The 18,327-nt window shown below is 41.6% G+C and overlaps 1 long non-coding RNA gene across 2 annotated transcripts in view; it reads right to left on the bottom strand.

The window, feature by feature from the left end:
* Positions 1 to 12,268: 12,268 nt before the first annotated feature.
* LOC148481577 (uncharacterized) overlaps positions 12,269 to 18,327 on the bottom strand; it is an 85,323-nt gene continuing 79,264 nt past the window's right edge. For both annotated transcript variants that reach the window (XR_015871895.1, XR_015871896.1), the window contains exons 6-7: positions 14,050 to 14,277; positions 12,269 to 12,561 (exon numbers count right to left, since the gene is read on the bottom strand). This is a non-coding gene — a long non-coding RNA (uncharacterized LOC148481577). The remainder of the gene's footprint in view (positions 12,562 to 14,049; positions 14,278 to 18,327) is intronic.

Below are 18,327 nucleotides of genomic sequence, written 5' to 3'. Positions count from 1 at the left end.
GCTTAGTATTATTCAACTTTGTATAATTTGCATGCAGACTCAGAGGTCCCTAAACCAACGATGGCTGATATAGATGGGTTCTTGAAAAACATTAAATTGCCATCTTTGGATGTTGACACACTTCGCTCTCTTGAATACCCATGGTCCAGAGAGGAGTTGAATCAGTCATTGATTCCCTTCCCATGGAGAAGGCCTCTGGTCCTGATGGATATATTAACACTTTTACAAATGTTTCACAGACATTTTATATCCAAACCTGGTTCAGATTTTTTATGAGGCCTCCTCTATGGGGTCCTTCCCTAAAGAAATGCTGGAAGCAAGAATTGTTGCATTAACTAAACCGGGGAAAAATTCGGCTTTGTTACCTAATTATCATCCGATTGCACTCCTCAATACAGATATCAAAATTTATGCAAAACTAATAGCGAGTAGGATTAACCCTTTACTTCCTACACTTATCCATCAGGACCAGGTAGAATTTGTCCAGGGCTGTCAGTCTCCTGACAACACGAGAAGAGTGATTGATATTGTTGATGTCTTTTCGAAGTTCGATCAGCCCCTTTTATTATTATCATTGGATGCTGAGAAGGCATTCAGCAGTTTGCATTGGGGGTACCTTCGTGCTGTCCTTCATAAATTTGGCTATAGCGATTTAGCATTGTCTTCGATTTTTGCATTGTACTCAAACCCATCACCCAGAGTCTTTGTTAATGTTATTTTGTCACCTTCATTCCCAATTACTAATGGTACATGTCAGAGATGTCCACTGTCCCCATTGATATTTGCACTGGCGATTGAACCTCTGGCGGAGACTATTATTTCCCATCACTCTCTACGAGGCCCTGCCCTATTTGGTCAGACATATAAGATCAGTTTATTTGCGGATGATGTTCTCTTGACTCGTATAAATCCTGACTCGCCACATTTACACTCAGTATTAGAGAACTACTCTAGAGTATCCTATTACAAACGAAACGATTCTAAAACTGAAGCCTTACCTATTCTCTCCAGCTATGTTACAATCCCTAAAATCAGAATATCCTTAATCCTGGCAAGAAAACAGTATCAAATATCTAGGGATCCATTTAACCACTACTACTAACAGTTTAATTTCGGCAAATTATTTACCTCTGTTGCGTAGTATCGCTTTATTGATGACTGGTTGGATGATGCAAAATGTCTCCTGGTTAGGTCACATATCGGCCATTAAAATGGTGATTTTGCCAAAGATATTATATCTATTTCGGACTATCCCTTTATTGGTCCCCAAAACTATCCTCAATAGGTTTCACGCACTTTTCATCATGTATGTATGGAAGGGTAAGAAACCAAGATTGGCACGGAAGACAATGTCTTTTCCAAAATCAGAGGGTTGTTTAGCTTACCCTGATTTATGAAATTATCAACTCGGTACATTAATCTCCCAAATGAATGCATGTTTTACTCAGGAGAATCCAAAGACGTGGGCCCTCTTGGAGCGCAGTATGGTTTCCCCATTCCCTCTCACAGATTGTCTTTGGCTGCCCTCATCAATTACAGTAAAGGCATTAGAGAGATCAGTTTCTGTCTCTAGCTCTCGCAAAGCCTGGTTAGAACTGTCCACGATGACATCGGACATTCTCTTTCCCTCTACTAACTTTTCCCTAGAAGGATTAGCCACCTTGATCCCTAATTTATCTTTTGAAACTTGGAGAACTTAAGGAATCTTTACCTTGGCTGAGGTAACTACCCAATTACTTGTTATCCTATTACCATATTCAATCACTATATTCACTCTCTTCCAGGGACTTCTATAAGTACTTACAGCTGAGACATTGGCTAAGTAGTATTACCCTTTCTCCACATATAGTGCAGAGACCACCAAAATTTCTCAATGATCAGTTACTAAAGACAGAAAGTAGAGGGGGTATTATGTGGTGGTATTCATATATGACTAATCCCCATGAATTTATCAAAATTAAACCTTACTGAATGGGAGGCAGACCTCTCTTGTATAATATCTGAGGAAGATTGGCATTTAATTTTTCCAACCTGTTTTAGCCTTTCCAAATGCATTTCCCATTCAGAGCAATTTTATAAATTACTTCACTGACTATACTTTACACCAGTATTAATGCACACCCTTTGGCCCTCCAAATCTAATTTAGGTTGGTGCAGTTGCAGTAATGTAGGTTCCTTAGTACACATTTTTTGGTCATGCCCACATATCACTGCTTTATGGTAATCGGTATTTGCTTTAATATCCAAAGTACTGAATGTCTCTATTCCATTTCATCCATTAATAGCAATATTTCATTTATACCATGGTGGCTTGTCCACTAATGACCGTTATATTATGGGTCATATGCTCCTTGCCACTAAACTAATGATAGCGCGATATTGCCGTTCTCCCTACATTCCCGATATGGATGCTATTGAGAAAGATGTACAATCTCAATATGAGTTTGAGGTGGTGGGAGTTTCCTACTCCTCTTCAGCTTCTAACCCCTTTATTAGATGGTTTGTGTCATGCCTTCAGCATAGGGTTTGTTATGTTACACTAATTCACATTAGCAGCCCCACCTAGTGGTCTGGACAGCAGCAGTTTAAATCTGATCTATTTTGTCCTTCTTAACATTCCATAACAGTCTAGCAATGCATTCTGGGCTAAAGGAGCTGTAAGCAGCCATTTGCCTTTAAACATGGTCCCAGACAGTCATCATTACATATGCTCAACCTGGTACAGCATCCGATTGTTAGTTCTAAGCTTCAGTTGTGCCATTATATTGTAGATCTGCTTAGTCAGTAATGCATGTTAGCTGTACTATGTGACATTGCAGCCTGTACTTTGCATACTGTATGTTTCATGTTGTTTGCATATCCCATGTTATGTATACCTTTGCCTTGCATTCCCATGTACATATAGGTATCGCTTTTTATTGTTTGTTTACAGTTTTACCATTATCATCGCACGCATGCGCACACTTGTTTATACGCATCTATCTGTGTACATCCACGCCAGTTCCTCTATCGAATAATAAACTCAGTTCTTCAGATCACATCTGACTGGAATATTGGAAGATAGTGCTGTCTGCTCCAAATTTGTCAGACACTTAGTGCGGGGCAATACAGTTTGGATGGAACAAATTTTGGAAATCGAAAACCAGAGCTTAACTGCAATGCTCTCTTTGTGATTGTCTATTGATTCCATTGTTGTTTTTTTGTCTGCTCAGTAAACCACTGTATTGTTTAATGTTTAATATTTGAATTCTGCTATCTTTATGCATTGTTCAAATTGATAGTGCTACGGTTCATTTACTATTATTGGTGTATCTGTATGTACATTTTGATTTTGTGTACCTTCCCTGAATATTTTTTTTTTCTAATTCACCCTTCCTTACTGTTTGCTTTTCTGTACCCAGTCACATTTATTTTCTATTTAAATTCAATAAAAATTTAATGTTAAAAAAATAATAAATAACACTGAACAATGATATGTCTTAGGTAAAGTGCAAAAAGTAATTATTATTGGAATATTCTGTGGCAGTCAATTTAAATAATCCTAAATTAATTTGTGAGCCCCCCTAAAACATGGCCAGGATCCAAATGGATCACCTTGCATTGGTTTCATCCCAATCGGTGCAGTGGTGTCCGAATGCATAACCAGACAGACAAACAAACAGACCAATGAATTTTATATATAAGATACACAAAAAAAGAATATACACACAAAAATGGCATAACCACATACAGAAAAAACAAAAATAATTAGTAATAATAATAATTAGTAATAATAAGTGCAGTCAGAAAAACAGCATATCAATGCTTAATAGCACTTGAATAGAAAAAATGTGTATTTAGCTAATAAATGCATAGAATGTCTAAGCAAGCCTTTAGTAAAAACACAAACCCTATGTTAGTGTCCCAGCAGGGGATAATGAGTCTCAACTTTGAGTTAGTATAAAAGGATAAAGTTAGTACAAGCAGTCGTAAGTGAATTAGTAGTAATATTATTCAACTTCAATATTTGTGCAGCAGCAATAGTTACCACTTATTATGTCAGTCTTGATTCCAAGGTGTCTTAAGCGTGACCATGCTCCTTTTATAAATAGCTGAGTTCATGTTAGTTGTAATGCAGCAGAGTTGCTAGTGTCTGCAGAAGTGGTAAATATTCAGCTGGCAGGCTATCACCCACACTCTCTGTATGTGATATTTGTGAGGTTCTGGTTTTGTTGCGGTCCGGGGTGGTAATAGGAGCAGACACTGAAGCAGATTTAAAAATAAACATGGAGTTTTTAATGAGTGGCTTAACAGATATGAATGTGGTAAAACAGAAAATCCGGGTATAGCACTAAAGTGCACATGGGAACTGTAGTGAAGCAATGAGAAAAAGTCCAGGTAGTGATAACAGAAGGCAGTCCAGTATTCCAGGTTTTGTGAAGCTGAAATGAATTGTTGCTGAAGAAATAATGCCCAGAGGAAGGTGCGAGTGGAGGCAAGGTGCAGGGTAACAGCTGACACAGGTACTCAGGCAATGGGGAAGGCAAAAGGAGGAGGCCTTGGGAGAAGGCAGTGGAAGTCCAGCAGGGTAAGGAGCAGGTTCGGTGAAGCAGGTTTAGGCAGAGATCCAACAGGCAGGCGGACAAGCTCAGGAACTCTCTCTCAGCTTACGCTGAGAAACACGTTGCACTGGCAATGCAAGGAACTCTGAGCTCCCTTTTATACCCAGCACCCAGCCGCGAGTGGTCAGAGAGTGAGCATGTGACACGCCAGGATTGGGGAACTAGGTCACATGGCCGAAAGCAAGATGGCGGCGCCCATACCGGAGCGGAACGGAAACACCGCCAGGCCTACCCAGCACAGAGTGACAACATGCCCACACAGGACCACGCACATCCAATGCTCCCCGCCAGGTACCAGTACGACCACCAGACGCCCCCCACCACAACATCCTCACAGGTAACACCTGCCAACCACCATGCCGAGACATGTCAATATTGCCTGGTCATGACCATGCCTGGTCATGTCAATATTGCCAGTGAGAGGGGTAGAGAGCATGCAGTGCAGAAGGTAGTCAGCAAGCCAGCTCTAAATCATGCTTCCGATTGTGGAACTGCGGATGTGAGGGGAAAGGTCTTTATAGTCTAGGAGAGATACAGATTGGATGGTCACATTACACACTACTCATAAAGGGTGGGGGTATATCAAGATAGGAGCTGAGAGTGTACAGAGTGTTCTTTGAGAAACCACGGGGCACAAACCTGACTAAAGAGAAGACTTTTATCATGGAGTTGGACGAAACTGGGTTTTTGCAAATCCTGGCCAGAACATTTTTTTCTGCAGCCATGATATGAGAAACCAGTTTTTTAGAGAATTGACCTAAATTCTGAGGGAGGTAGTATAGTAGGAAAGTCCAGGGGATTCTAGAAATTTGAGATTCCAGGAAACCATTTAGAAGATCAAGGACAGTGTCCCAGTAAGGTACAATAACAGGGGAGGAATGTACCCCTATGGCCATAATTTCTGAAGCAATAGGGGGAGGCACCAGGAAACTTCCTACTCCACTTGTCAGGGGTTTAATACCAATAATAGTACATTTTGTAGGACTTTTGCTTAATTCTAGTAGAGAAGGAACTTTAACCTCTGACCTTTCCTCACTCCAGGCCTTCTCATCAGGCGGGTGACCAATCTCTCTCTTCTCTTCCTCTACTCATCACGAGTAAGAGGGAGAAGAAAGGAATCAAGTGAAAGGCCATAGAGGAAGGATATCATCCCCTTCTGTAGCAGATGGTGGCGCCATAGCAACTCAAAGGGTGTGAGACTTTGAAGGACATAAGTAAAGGGGAGGGACAGAAAATTTTGTATTTGAAGAAACTCAAAAGGTCTCAAGGTGTGAGCTGGGAAACTGATTTTAATTTAATAATGTACCATCCCCTCTTTTTTAATCAAAAGGCTCTGAAATTCCAATACTGAGGCTTACAAAGTGTCTACCTCCCACAAATCAGTCTTAATCCAAGAGGAAATCCCCTATCCACCCATCTCATCTTCTCCTCCTCCTCCTCTTTCTTCTGTCTCTTTTAAGAAACTAGAACTCCAAGCATCAAAACATTTTCTTTTCCTCATTACATTGTATAGTTAATCTCATGGTCAAACATTCTTCTGTAAATAATCATTTAATTAAATCCATTATGACGTGCAGGGAGTTTACTTGTAATTTCTATTTATTTGATGTACTTTAACAGGTAAACACAGTTAAAGCTATTTGTCATGTTAAACGTATATGTTGCTACATTTTTTAAAATTATTACCTTTGGTTATCTGTGAATAATCAAGGGAACCTACATTACTTACAACACATCTGTGATAGTTCTAACATATCCTATAAAGGGCCTGATTCAGATCCGCAATGGTTAACAATCACTGAAACTGCATAAATATCGGCACTGCGTGCTGATCTGAGTCAGGGCAATAAACAGTAATGCTATTTATAAAATAAAGAAAGTACACTTTTTTTTGTTAGATCTATTTTATTAAGATTTTCATACAAACTACAATAACAATAAACAGGAATGATCACAATGAAGTTCAGTTATACAAATGAGAATGAAATGTGTTGCATGGACAATAAAGTCAGTCGAGAGACATGAATAAAGGCATCAAAAGTGTCATGAAAATTCTTGTTCCCATTGTATGACAGACAATAAAGGTAAGAGAACTAATAGCATCAATAACCAAGTGACCATACAAAGTAAAGATTGCAAGACAAAAAGTACACACATAAGGGAAGGAGTGGGGAATATTTTGTAAGAAGTAAGCATATTCAATATACGCATAATATCACATGAAATAAAAGAAGGCAAAATAGCAACTAGCCACACCAATATCACAATTCGAACAATAATTTCCAGTGCAAATGCAGTAGGAAGCATCTGTAGGCAATAGATGTCTCCTGCATGCGTCTACGATCCGAGTCCATTCATTACCACAACCATATATTGTGATGGTCACTGCCTTTAGACAGTCTGTGTAAGCCGAAGCTTACTCATATTGGCCATTGGTACTGGTCAGCTCAGTCCAGGAAGTCTGCATCCAACAACACAAACCCTGGGCTCAGCATGGGGGTAGCACGCCCTTGTTTTGTAGAACGGTCCCGGTTGCTGCCCCCAAACACCACAGCATGTCAATCATGCCGCAGCTGAGGGGAGACTGCTGTAGTTTAGCCATGATTGGCTAAGAGTCTGACAGTTCTAGTGACTGGGCGCTGATTGGCTGATTGATCAGCTAAAGTGCAGGAAACCTCGTGGGTTTCCTGTCATTCAGCTGGCACTATCCTGTAGATACAGTATAGCACTGTTTGTGGTCTGGGAAACTAGTTTTTTTTATTTTCAGAAGACTGGATACCTTCTGGAGAAGAGGACCAACCTGTGGGAGTAGGTAAGTATGTATTGTGAGTGGGGATGAGTGTGAGTGCGGATGAGTGAGTGAATGTGTAATAAAATGTGTGTGTCTTGTGGCGTTTTTTTATTTAATTTACACAGTGGGGTACCACTATGCTGCAGGGCAGTCTTTCTGGTACCTGTATTCCCACTGTAGAAAACAATATTAACCCTTTAATTTCACCATTACCCCTGCACCCACCACCTCCAGGGGACCCCATTTGTTGGAGGGAGGAGGTCCCCACTTTCTGAGGATTGCCAGCCCTTTGCAGACCAGTTTGGGGATGCTTTACATTATGGCAGGGGGGTCCATGCATTGTGTCATCCTGCTGTAGAGTAATCCCCACAGCTGGTTTAGCTTGGTGCTGGTTAAAGGAAAATAGGGGGAACCCAACGTCAGTTTTTCATGGATTTTCCTCTACCAGACAGGGCTCAGAGGTTCAGGGCTGGTTATGTTTTTTGGGGGAGAGAGACACAACATTTATGTTTAATTATTTTAACTTTTATTACTTTATCACACTCAGAAGACTGCACAGATCACAGTGATCTGTGCAGTGCTTCTGTTAAACATGTTAACGATAGGCAGGTCTATTGTTTTCAATCCAAATACAACTGAACACACTTGCAAACACGACTGCATACACCATCGACAGACACGATTCAATCAAGCACAAGTCTTAGTAAATTTGTGGGTTTGTTTGAAACAAACTCACTAGTGTCCATGGGATGTCCAGCATGTTGAATATGGGCCAGACATGATTCTTAGTAAATTTACCCCCAAGTGAGTACCATCCCAGGGCTTGTTTACATGTCCAGTGCATAATGAACCCTCTTTTCAAGTTAAGCAACAATTAGAACATAAAAGGGTACAATATACCCCAAGACAAAGGAATTTAAAGTGACAATGAACTAGGAAACAAACTGTGAGATACAGCTGGAGAGTTGGCCACAAAAGTAGCCTAATATACAATTTAAAAAGTTACACCCATAAATAATGTATTTCCACCCATATGCAGAGTTTATCATCCATTTCACTCAAAACCAGCACCATATGCATCTGGTTTACGCCACACACACCTCCTAGACACTTACATCTGCACCCATGTTGTAAGCCATTTTGTTTTTGTACAACAAATGCATCTACTGCTAGGCAACAATTAAACTACAAAAATCTCTCTATTATAGCAGAAACAACTCTTTTGGGGTAAATTTGCTAAGAATCGAGTTTGGGTGAGATTGCAATCTCGGGTGAGATGAAGCAAGTTTAGTTTCAAATCGCAAATTTACTAAAGGAAAAGACGGGTGAGTTACAGAGAGATTTCTCTCATCTCACTCGCAAAACTCGGGAGAGCTAGCAAACTTGAATCTTCTCATCATCGGCCAAACTCTGAAGTACTTTTCACCTAAAAGATACAGCTCGCAAATTTACCAAGAATCAAGATGACAATCTTGGGTGAGATGCCTGCAAACTCTTTGCCAAATTGACGTTTTAAACACTCACCTCCAGAGCTGCGAGTTTTGGTGAGACATACACAAATCATTGTGTTTTGTGTATGTGTCTTTTTGTAACTTGTTTAAATAGTGTTAATTTTTTTTTAAAAATGAAGTGAGGTCCCCCCCCAAATGACTAACCAGCCCTGGACTTGCCAGCAAGTCCTGGTTCTTAAAATTACAGGGAACAAAATGTGTAGGGTTCCACTGTAGTTTAAGAACCAGCATCAGGCAGCAGGAGCAGAGCTGGTTTTAAACATAGGGAGAAAAAAAATTGGTGTGTGGTTTACCCCTATATTTAAAACCAGCTCCAGACCCTTTCTAGTGGGGGACTGATGCCACAGCCAGAGGTGCCCTTTCACCGGGCCCCCCAGCCGCAGCATCAACCCTGACCGCTAGTCAGCCCAGGCCAGAGATCCCTGGGGAGTTGGGGATCCCTACAATAAAGGGGTCCCCCTCTCCAGGGCACCCCTGGCCTAGGCTGATAGCCCGGTGCTATCCCCGGCACCCTAGGGCGGTGGGTGCCGGGTTGATAGTGTTAGTGTGTAGTGTCAAATAAATGGTTAAATATTGTCTTTAGTTGTGGAACTACATGTACCAGCAAGCCTCCCCCGCATTCTGGTATTTGGAGAACCACAAATACCAGCATGTGGGGCATTACAGGCCCGCTGGTACTTGTAGTTCCATAACCAAAGCAATATGGAAAAAAATGACATACACCGTGAAAGTTAAATTTCATTATAACATACATTCACACTCACTATCACACATATTCACCTATTATCCAAAGTAATCCATAGGGGTACCTATAAACAAATCCATACTCACCTCTCCTATGCATAGTTCACGTCCTCTTCTCCAAGTAGGCATCCATGGGTTTAAAACAATAAAATGGGTGATCCCGAATTCAAGCCGGACTGAGTAAAGGTATGTATTTCCACATACCTTTACTCCGCGCAAATGACCAGAGCACACGTGTGCCCCGTTATTGAAGGAGCCGCCAGCCAATCAGTGGGCATCTCCGTCGGAGCAGCTCGCTGATTGGCTGTGTGCGGTCAGCCTGTCTCCCCCATAGACTTCAATTGTGAGAAATCTCCATTGAAGTCTATGGTGGGAACCGTTACATAGTATCATTGATGTAACCACAAGGTTACTTGAGGTTACATCAATGATACAATGTAGCGGTTCCCACCATAGACTTCAATGGAGATTTCTCTCCATTGAAGTCTATGGGGGAGACAGGCTGACCGCACACAGCCAATCAGCGAGCTGCTCAGACGGAGATGCCCGCTGATTGGCTTGCGGCTTCTTCAATGACGGGGCACACATGTGCCCCGGTCATTTGTGAGGAGTAAAGGTATGTGTAAATACATACCTTTACTCAGTCCGGCTTGGATTCGGAAGCACCCATTTTTTTGTTTTAACCCCATGGATGCCTACTTGGAGAAGAGGATGTGAAATACACATAGGTGAGGTGAGTATGTATTTTTTTTTGTAGGTACCCCTATGGATTACTTCAGATACTAGGTGAGTATGTGTGATAGTGAGTGTGCATGTATGTTATAATATAATGTAACTTTCACGGTGTATGTCATGTTTTTTTCCCGTATTGCTTTGGTTGTGGAACTACAAGAACCAGCGGGCCCGTAATGCCCCACATGCTGGTATTTGTGGTTCTCCAACTACCAGCATGAGAGGGAGGCTTGCTGGTACATGTAGATCCACAACTAAAGACAATATTTAACCATTTATTTTACACTACACACTAACACTATCAACCCGGCACCCACCGCCCTAGGGTGGCGGGGATAGCCCCGAGCTATCAGCCTAGACCAGGGGTACCCTGGAGAGGGGGACCCCTTTATTGGAGGGGTCCCCAACTCCCCAGGGATCCCTAGCCTGGACTGACGTGGTCAGGGCTGATGCTGCGGCTGGGGGGCCCGGTGAAAGGGCACCCCTGGCTGTAGCATCAGTCCCCCGCTAGAAATGGTCTGGAGCTGGTTTTAAATATAGGGGTAACCTCACGACAATGTTTTTCTCCCTATATTTAAAACCAGCTCTGTCCCTGCTGCCTGGTGCTGGTTCTTAAATTACAGTGGAACCCTACACATTTTTTTTCCCTGGAATTTTAAGAACCAGGACTGGCTGGCAAGTCCAAGGCTGGTTAGTCTTTGGGGGGGGGGGACCTCACATAATTATTTTTAAAAAATTAACCCATTTTTAACAGGTACAACACAAGCAGCTTACACATATCTCACTGATATGTGCAGGCTGCTAGCTCGGGAGAGATTTGCAGAGAGAAAACACTGCAATCTCGGGTGAGTAATCTCATCTTCACTTGCAACTCGGGGGAGATATCTCAATGTGCATCACCATCGGCAATTTCACTTTCAGCTAAACTCACAGTTTGCGAGTAGAAAAATGGGAAAATCACCCAAGATGCAAATCCAAATTTCAAAAAACTACACTCGACCATTCTTGATTCTTAGTAAATTTACCCCTTTGTGTTCCGTATGCAAATAAATGAATGTAAAAATAAAGTGACGAAGAAGCCCTAATCAATGTCAGCTGATCATTTGCAAACAGCAAATGACAAGTGTTGTGTAATGAGGCTCCTGACATCACCCACTTTTTGCACCTGCCCTTTACCACCTGCAAATGATAGTTTCCTAGGTGCATGTACATATTTATTTCTCATGGTCAGCATGCGCCATAGCCCGACAGCGCCCATAGGTGTATATTTACAAAAGTGCAGGTTTTTAGAAGTGGAGATGTTGCCCATAGCAACCAATCAGATTCTACTTAACATTCATCCAGTACACTGGCAGATTTTGCCTAGGGGCTGCGAGGCTGCAGCCCCCTCCCAGTAAAATCCGTCACCTCAGTGTAGTCAGTGCAGTCCATGACTACACTGACTACACTGTGACTGACAGTGGCTTCCTCCTGGAAGCGCCACCTGCCAGTCACAACAGGCAGTCTCAGGGAGAGGTGTCTCCTCCCCCTGGGACTGCCAGTCTGGGCTGCTATTAGCAGAGAGCGGCTTCCAGTAGGAGGCTGCTTCTCTGCTTTTGTGCCAGATCTACCCGGCTCCTTGGGGCTGCAGATGATGCAGCCCTTTGGAAGCCAGTTATATGTGCATGCGTGAAGCAGCACCCTGCCACTACTGCACATGTGCAAGTCCTGGTGCCTGTCGGAGCGATTAGCAGCAGGCACCGGGACCAGGGCAGGGTAAGTGATTCTCGAAGGCGGCAGCCCCCCTCATCAAAGAGGGTAGGAGCCACTGCTGATCCATTACCTTCTAGACGATAATATAGAATCTGATTGGTTGCTATGGGCAACATCTCCATTTCTAAAAACCTGCACTTTAGTAAATGTACCCCTTAATATACTCTGCCTAAGCCCCTGTCCCACCTTGTTACATCCATCCACACAGACAGGCATAAGCACATGCACAGTATGAATTCACTAGTATCAGTACAAGAAAGGGATTTTGCACAGAACTTGTTGGTAATTAAACATAAAATGACAAAAAAGATTTGTTAACCAAAATCACTAATCGGTTTCAGTACTTATCGACATGGGAAACGGTATATTTAATGTCGGTATTGGTGATGCTTCTCTGAGTGTATAATCAATCAGTACAAAAGTGATTTATCTGTAAGAGAGCACAAAGGGAACGGTAAACAGGTTTTGAGGGACACATTTGTTGAATATTGAATCTAATAAAATATAACTTTTATTATTATTCAAATTAAAATAAAGGGCAGTAGAGTATATTAAGTACAGTCTGGGCAATAAAGAGAACTCTCACAACAAGTTTAAAAATACAATTTATACTTTAGGAAAAAGCACATTGTTACCACAACAATTCTTGATATATTCACAGAAGTGAATTTCCGCAGAAAACAGTGGATACGTCCTAAATAAAAAGGTAGATACAATAAGAAACAATGTGTATAGATAGCTAGTTCTTGCAATAATTCAGTTATTGCTTCTTTTAAAGTAATGTCAGCTACAATTTTATTGCTGACAGTTACAAATCGTTACTGCAATAACAGGTTTCAAAATGTAACTCTCCAGTCTCCTCAGGGTGGGGAGTTTAAACTCTTGTAATGGCTGAGGGGAAAAAAGGACATAGATATACTGTAGAAGTGTACTTGGAATTATCAATCAGAAAAGTATGATATCATAATTAAACTTCAAGGATACTGGTCTGCCGAGTAAATCCCAATATTAAATATTCGGGTGTGGACTAAAAGATCTACAGTAATTAGATAGACAGTCGAAAAATTTACACCAAATGGTAGACAGGCAACAGGTCGACAGGTACAAAAGGTTGGCACACAAAAGTGCAGAATTGGGGTTTTGGGGTGCAACGTTGCGGGAACCCCCGTGCAGCCTTCAGACAGTCCCATAAAGCTAAACTGTGTCAAAAAATAAAAAAAACCCACTTAAGGACACCCCAAAAAATTACTTAGAAAAAGGGGGTGAAAAAAACAAAAGTTGGGGTACAAAGTTAAAAACTAGCGAATTTGACTCTGAGGGGTCCCCAAGTATGCCCCAAGTGTTTTTTTGATTGCAAGTTTTTGCAACAGGTGGATTTTTCACGATTTTTTCAACTTCACTTTAGCTACTTTTAAATATGCTGACCCCCATTTTCAAGTACCAAAAATTTGCTGGGATAAGTTATTTTCGGAAAAAAATACTCCTGAATACTATTCTGCATCACGTATAGAAAAACACTATTTAGCAGCTATTGAGCCCGTTTAAAAACACCAAATACCTTCAGCGAGCCAAATCGGGGGTAACCATAGCTAACCCCCATGTCAGAGCATCTTTTGGGGGGTGTCAGGCTGATTTCCCCAAAACTGACAGTACTTTCCGCCTGTTCAAGTTTCGCCGGGTCCCGTTTTTGCGTACTTCCATATTGAATACGGGGTAAAGCGGGCAAGCGCGCGATACTTTTCCGCCTCCAAAACAGGCGAAGTAGGCGGAAAGTCCGGCCGTGAAAAAGTATCGCGGCTCGGCTCACACTGAATACGGCTCATAGATGTAAAAGCATACATTTCGGCACGTGTAAATGGGGGACGTATAATATAAAGTAACCTGCAAGTTGGAAATAAAGGTATTTAGTAACACTTACCTGCTTCCAATTTTTTGCTGTGTTCCAGTGAACAGCAGACAGGGGAACAGGGCTGAAGGGAAGGAAGGAAATGCTTCTGCATTCTGCTTTTATGTTAGTCAGAGTGGGCCTGTTTCTATAAGCCCTGCAATGAATCCAACTCTTGTCCAGATGAGAGAGCTTATAAACAGGAAAGCACCTGGGTATGATGAGATGAGTGTGTCAGATCTGTGTCCCCATATGCCAGCGCTGCCAGGAACCAGAAATCAAATTATATACATTTCACCACACTCATGCTTAATCACATTTTAGTATGAATTCACGCAAGACATGTTGTGCCAAAGGGGGTGGTACTCACTCTGCATCAGTACCTTACTTGTCTCTCTGTCATTAGCACCTGGGTAAAATGTGTCTTATATACAGGTGTATGTAAAATACATAGGACATGATAAAAAAAAAAGGTGTAAATGAGCCGGGAAGTAGTAATAGTTTATATACATTTATTTTCAGTGCTTGTTTATGGTGGTACTCAGAGATTTGCAGTACCGGCATTTTTTGTTTACTAATTTTTAATTCTTAGGGGCGATTCAATTTATTTGGCAGCTGTTTTTTTTAAGGCAGCCGACTAAGCAATTCAATTGCTGCTCTGTTGGGGAGCGATATTCAGGAAGGTGCGAGCAAAAATGTGTGCTAAGCCCGTGGTTAGGGCGCCCATACAGCAGTTTGGGCACCCTAACCAGGACATTAAATGGGTTTAGCCGTTTTACACAGCTAAACTCGGTCTAATAGGATACGAAGACTGTGACAATTAAAGGGCTCTCAGAGCAATTAAATTGTAATACTGGGGACCTATTCATTATCACGGCTAAAAGAACAATTGAATCACCCCCTTAGAGCTAGTTCCAGAAACAGGAAGAAGCCATTTCAGAACTGAATAGCTCTCTGCACACTTATCCAGAGTGTGGCATCCACTATAGATCTTGTATCAGCTTGTAGCTATACATAACTGCTGTCACCTGAGTAGAACACCTTTTTTCATAGAAAGAAAACACTATTTATATTTTAGGTAAATGGAAGAATCTGCACATGTATTCCTTATTGTACAGGGAACATATACTGTGTTTGTGGCAATCTAGTTCCCCATTGCCAAACTAGATGAATTCTACATGAATAAAAAAGGGCATAGAGCCATCTTCTAGATGACAAAATGTCAAAGAAAATGATCCATACAGCCCATGAATCTGCATACAGATATGTCCTTATTCACTGTGGCTTCAGTCATGCTAAACTGTGCCTTTTGGTGTGCTAGGTCCTGGCCACGCCGAGCATCATTCTTGCTACTAATGTGAGTCTTATTTGCATAAATGAAAGAACTGTAAGCAACAAAACTGCTCTGTTAGATTATACTGATCTGTCTGATATGCGACATTTTCTTACAAAGTGCTATGATGCAGCGGTAGCAGCTTTTTCACACACCAAGTTCCGTTGTGCTTCATCTGCGACTATGTGCCAGTTTAACACAAATTCCTGTGCAGCTAAAGTCACAACTCAGGGCCTCTAATACACAGTGAGTGGTGTTTCGCTGCTTCTGCAATGCGAATAAGATGCCAAATGTAAAGAGGAAGACTGTACGCAGGGGCGTCTTTAGAGAGGAGGGGGCCAGTGTGCATCCCCAGACATGGGCCCCCTCCTCTCACTCCGGTGGCCGGCAGCCGACTGACGCGTCTGGCCGGCCACCGCAGAATCAATAGACTCAATGATCTAGACTCACTGCCCAGGGTCTATTGTGCGTGCGCAGATTGCCAGGGAAATGGCGCAGCCGCCATTTCCCCGGCTATCTCCTCACAGCGCATGCACAATATGCCGGAAAAATGGCAGCAGCGGCCATTTTCTGGCGTTTGAACAGCGCTGGGAGACCCGACACCGGACTCCGGAGAGGTAAGTTTTACAAAGTGTGGGTGCACCGCACACCCTGCACCCATTATAGATACGCCCCTGTCCGTACGCTACAACTCTCGGAGCGGCTAAGTCGCGCTGGGCACCATGCGCCTTATGGAATACTGATGTTAGGTGTATGAGGACACATCTGTATATCTGACACAGAAGGAAAGAACAGATTGTTACACCTAGTAATCTTTAATTTTATATACATTACACTGTATAATACAAGTCTCCCTACAACTCTGAAATAGAAACAAGAAGTATTCAAAATAACCCAATACCAAGATCAGTTAAATACACAAAAAAATCTGGCATAATACATTTTCGTGAAATACTCTGTACAGCTGTCATGTTATAGGTTGTTCTATCTGCACCCATTTCCAAATGAAGCATATGAAGAATACCAAGGTGATTAGAGAACCTATCAATGCACTTTGAAAAAGCACATGAAGGTGTCAACAAGTAAAAGTATACGTATACATTTGGTGCACCTTATGGTTCCTTTACTAGGCCAGTTCATTTACATATTTATGTCAGTGACTAGAGATGTAAGATGGTTTCTCATATAAATATGGCACAATTCTAATTAGCATTCTGATATTGATGAAAAGACAGAATCATTTATTATCGACTAAAATATATATTGTATAGATCAGTGGTTCCCAAACCTTTTTGAATCACGGCGCCCTAGAGTATCAGAATTGTTTTCACGGCACCCCTAAGTTTAAGTTTGTTATTGAGATATGCAGAAAAAAATGTAGCAAAGTAGTAAAGTGAAGTAAATTGTGCTCCTGTCATCCTTAGGGTCAGTTATGTGGTGGGGGACAGGTTTGCGCTTCTATTTGTCCATATATTTACATTACATTGACCATAAATAATTTGATTTGCTGCTGGACCATCAACCTGTGGCACCCCTGCAAGTGTCCTGAGGCACCCCAGGGTGCCGAGGTGCACAGGTTGGGAACCACTGGATTAGATATTAGTTCTTTAATAATAAATTATATAAATGTATAATTGTCTTAAATGTACTGAGTATTATCCCATTCCAGTTTTTATCACTAGCAATAATTGGTACTAGGTTATACAACGAGACAAGAAGCTACATTTAGCCCAGGTACTACTTGACTTCTTGTTGACATGTGCCCTGAATGCACTCAGTGGAAGTTTGTGGTTATAATTTAACTAAAAAAGACAAAGGCAAAGGAATTCTGCTTAATCATTTGCTGAGACAAAGGTATTTTAGCAGGTCTTAGGCTAGTTCATGAAAAATAGGTGGAGTTGATTCAAATATACAGCATGTTCTAAGTCACAAGTAATTTACATACCCCTGCAGTTTTTTTTTTTTTTACAAGATTCTCAATATGTTAACTAAGGAGAACAAAGGCAAGACCATGTGACCTCTCCTACCTTTATTAGGCTAAGCACAACCACAGACAGGTCAGCAAAGACAAGGAAGGAGGTGAGACAGCACACACATACCCAAACAGCACACACATACCCAGACAGCACACACATACCCAGACACACTGTGCAGCATGGGTACATCTAGTCATGAGTAACATAGCTTGTGCACAGTAATACAGGGACTGGGAGCAAACTTATAGATTCAAGATGTTACAATCAAGAGGACAAATACAGTATGTATGTTTATATGCCATATATATATATATATATATATATATAAACATATGCTAATTTTAGGCTACGGCATTCATACAGAGGTATACAATAGTCACATGATTTTTTTTAATAAGTTTAACGGCAAAACACAATAGCCTTTGGGTTCCTGAGAGTACCGATCTTTAAGCTGCGAGAATTGAAGTGGCAATGTTTTTAAGGCAAAATCAAGATGGTTTTGCCCTTAAAAAAATCGCTGCTTTAAATCTTGTGGTTAAATCACCGAAGCATTGCCACTTTCAGTAACACAAGGGCTATTACATTGGGCCCTATGGGCAAAATTTACTAAGCGGCGATTTGACGGTGGTTTCTATTCTATTCTAAGCCCCGGGAGTTTGAGGCAGGTTCTATTCTATTCTAAACCTCGGGGTTTGGTGGCGGTTTTGCGGCTGTTTCTAAATGACAGCCCTGCGGTTTGGCGGCAGTTTTGCTACCTGCAGATTTACTACGTCCAAAACTGCCATCAAAACACATTTTAGAATAGAATAGAACAGGGCTGTCATTTAGAAACCACTGCAAAACCACCACCAAACCCCCGGGGTTTAGATTAGAATAGAAACCGTTACCAAACCACCGGGGTTTAGATTAGAATAGAAACCGTTACCAAACCGCCGGGGTTTAGATTAGAATAGACACCGTTACCAAACCGCCGGGGTTTAGAATAGAATAGAAACCGCCACC

The sequence above is a fragment of the Taudactylus pleione genome, unplaced genomic scaffold, assembly GCF_031769625.1.
Source record: "Taudactylus pleione unplaced genomic scaffold, aTauple2 ptg000573l, whole genome shotgun sequence".
NCBI classification, from domain to species: domain Eukaryota; kingdom Metazoa; phylum Chordata; class Amphibia; order Anura; family Myobatrachidae; genus Taudactylus; species Taudactylus pleione.
Note: the sequence above shows the minus strand (reverse complement) of the source record. Positions and strands in the feature narration are given on the sequence as shown.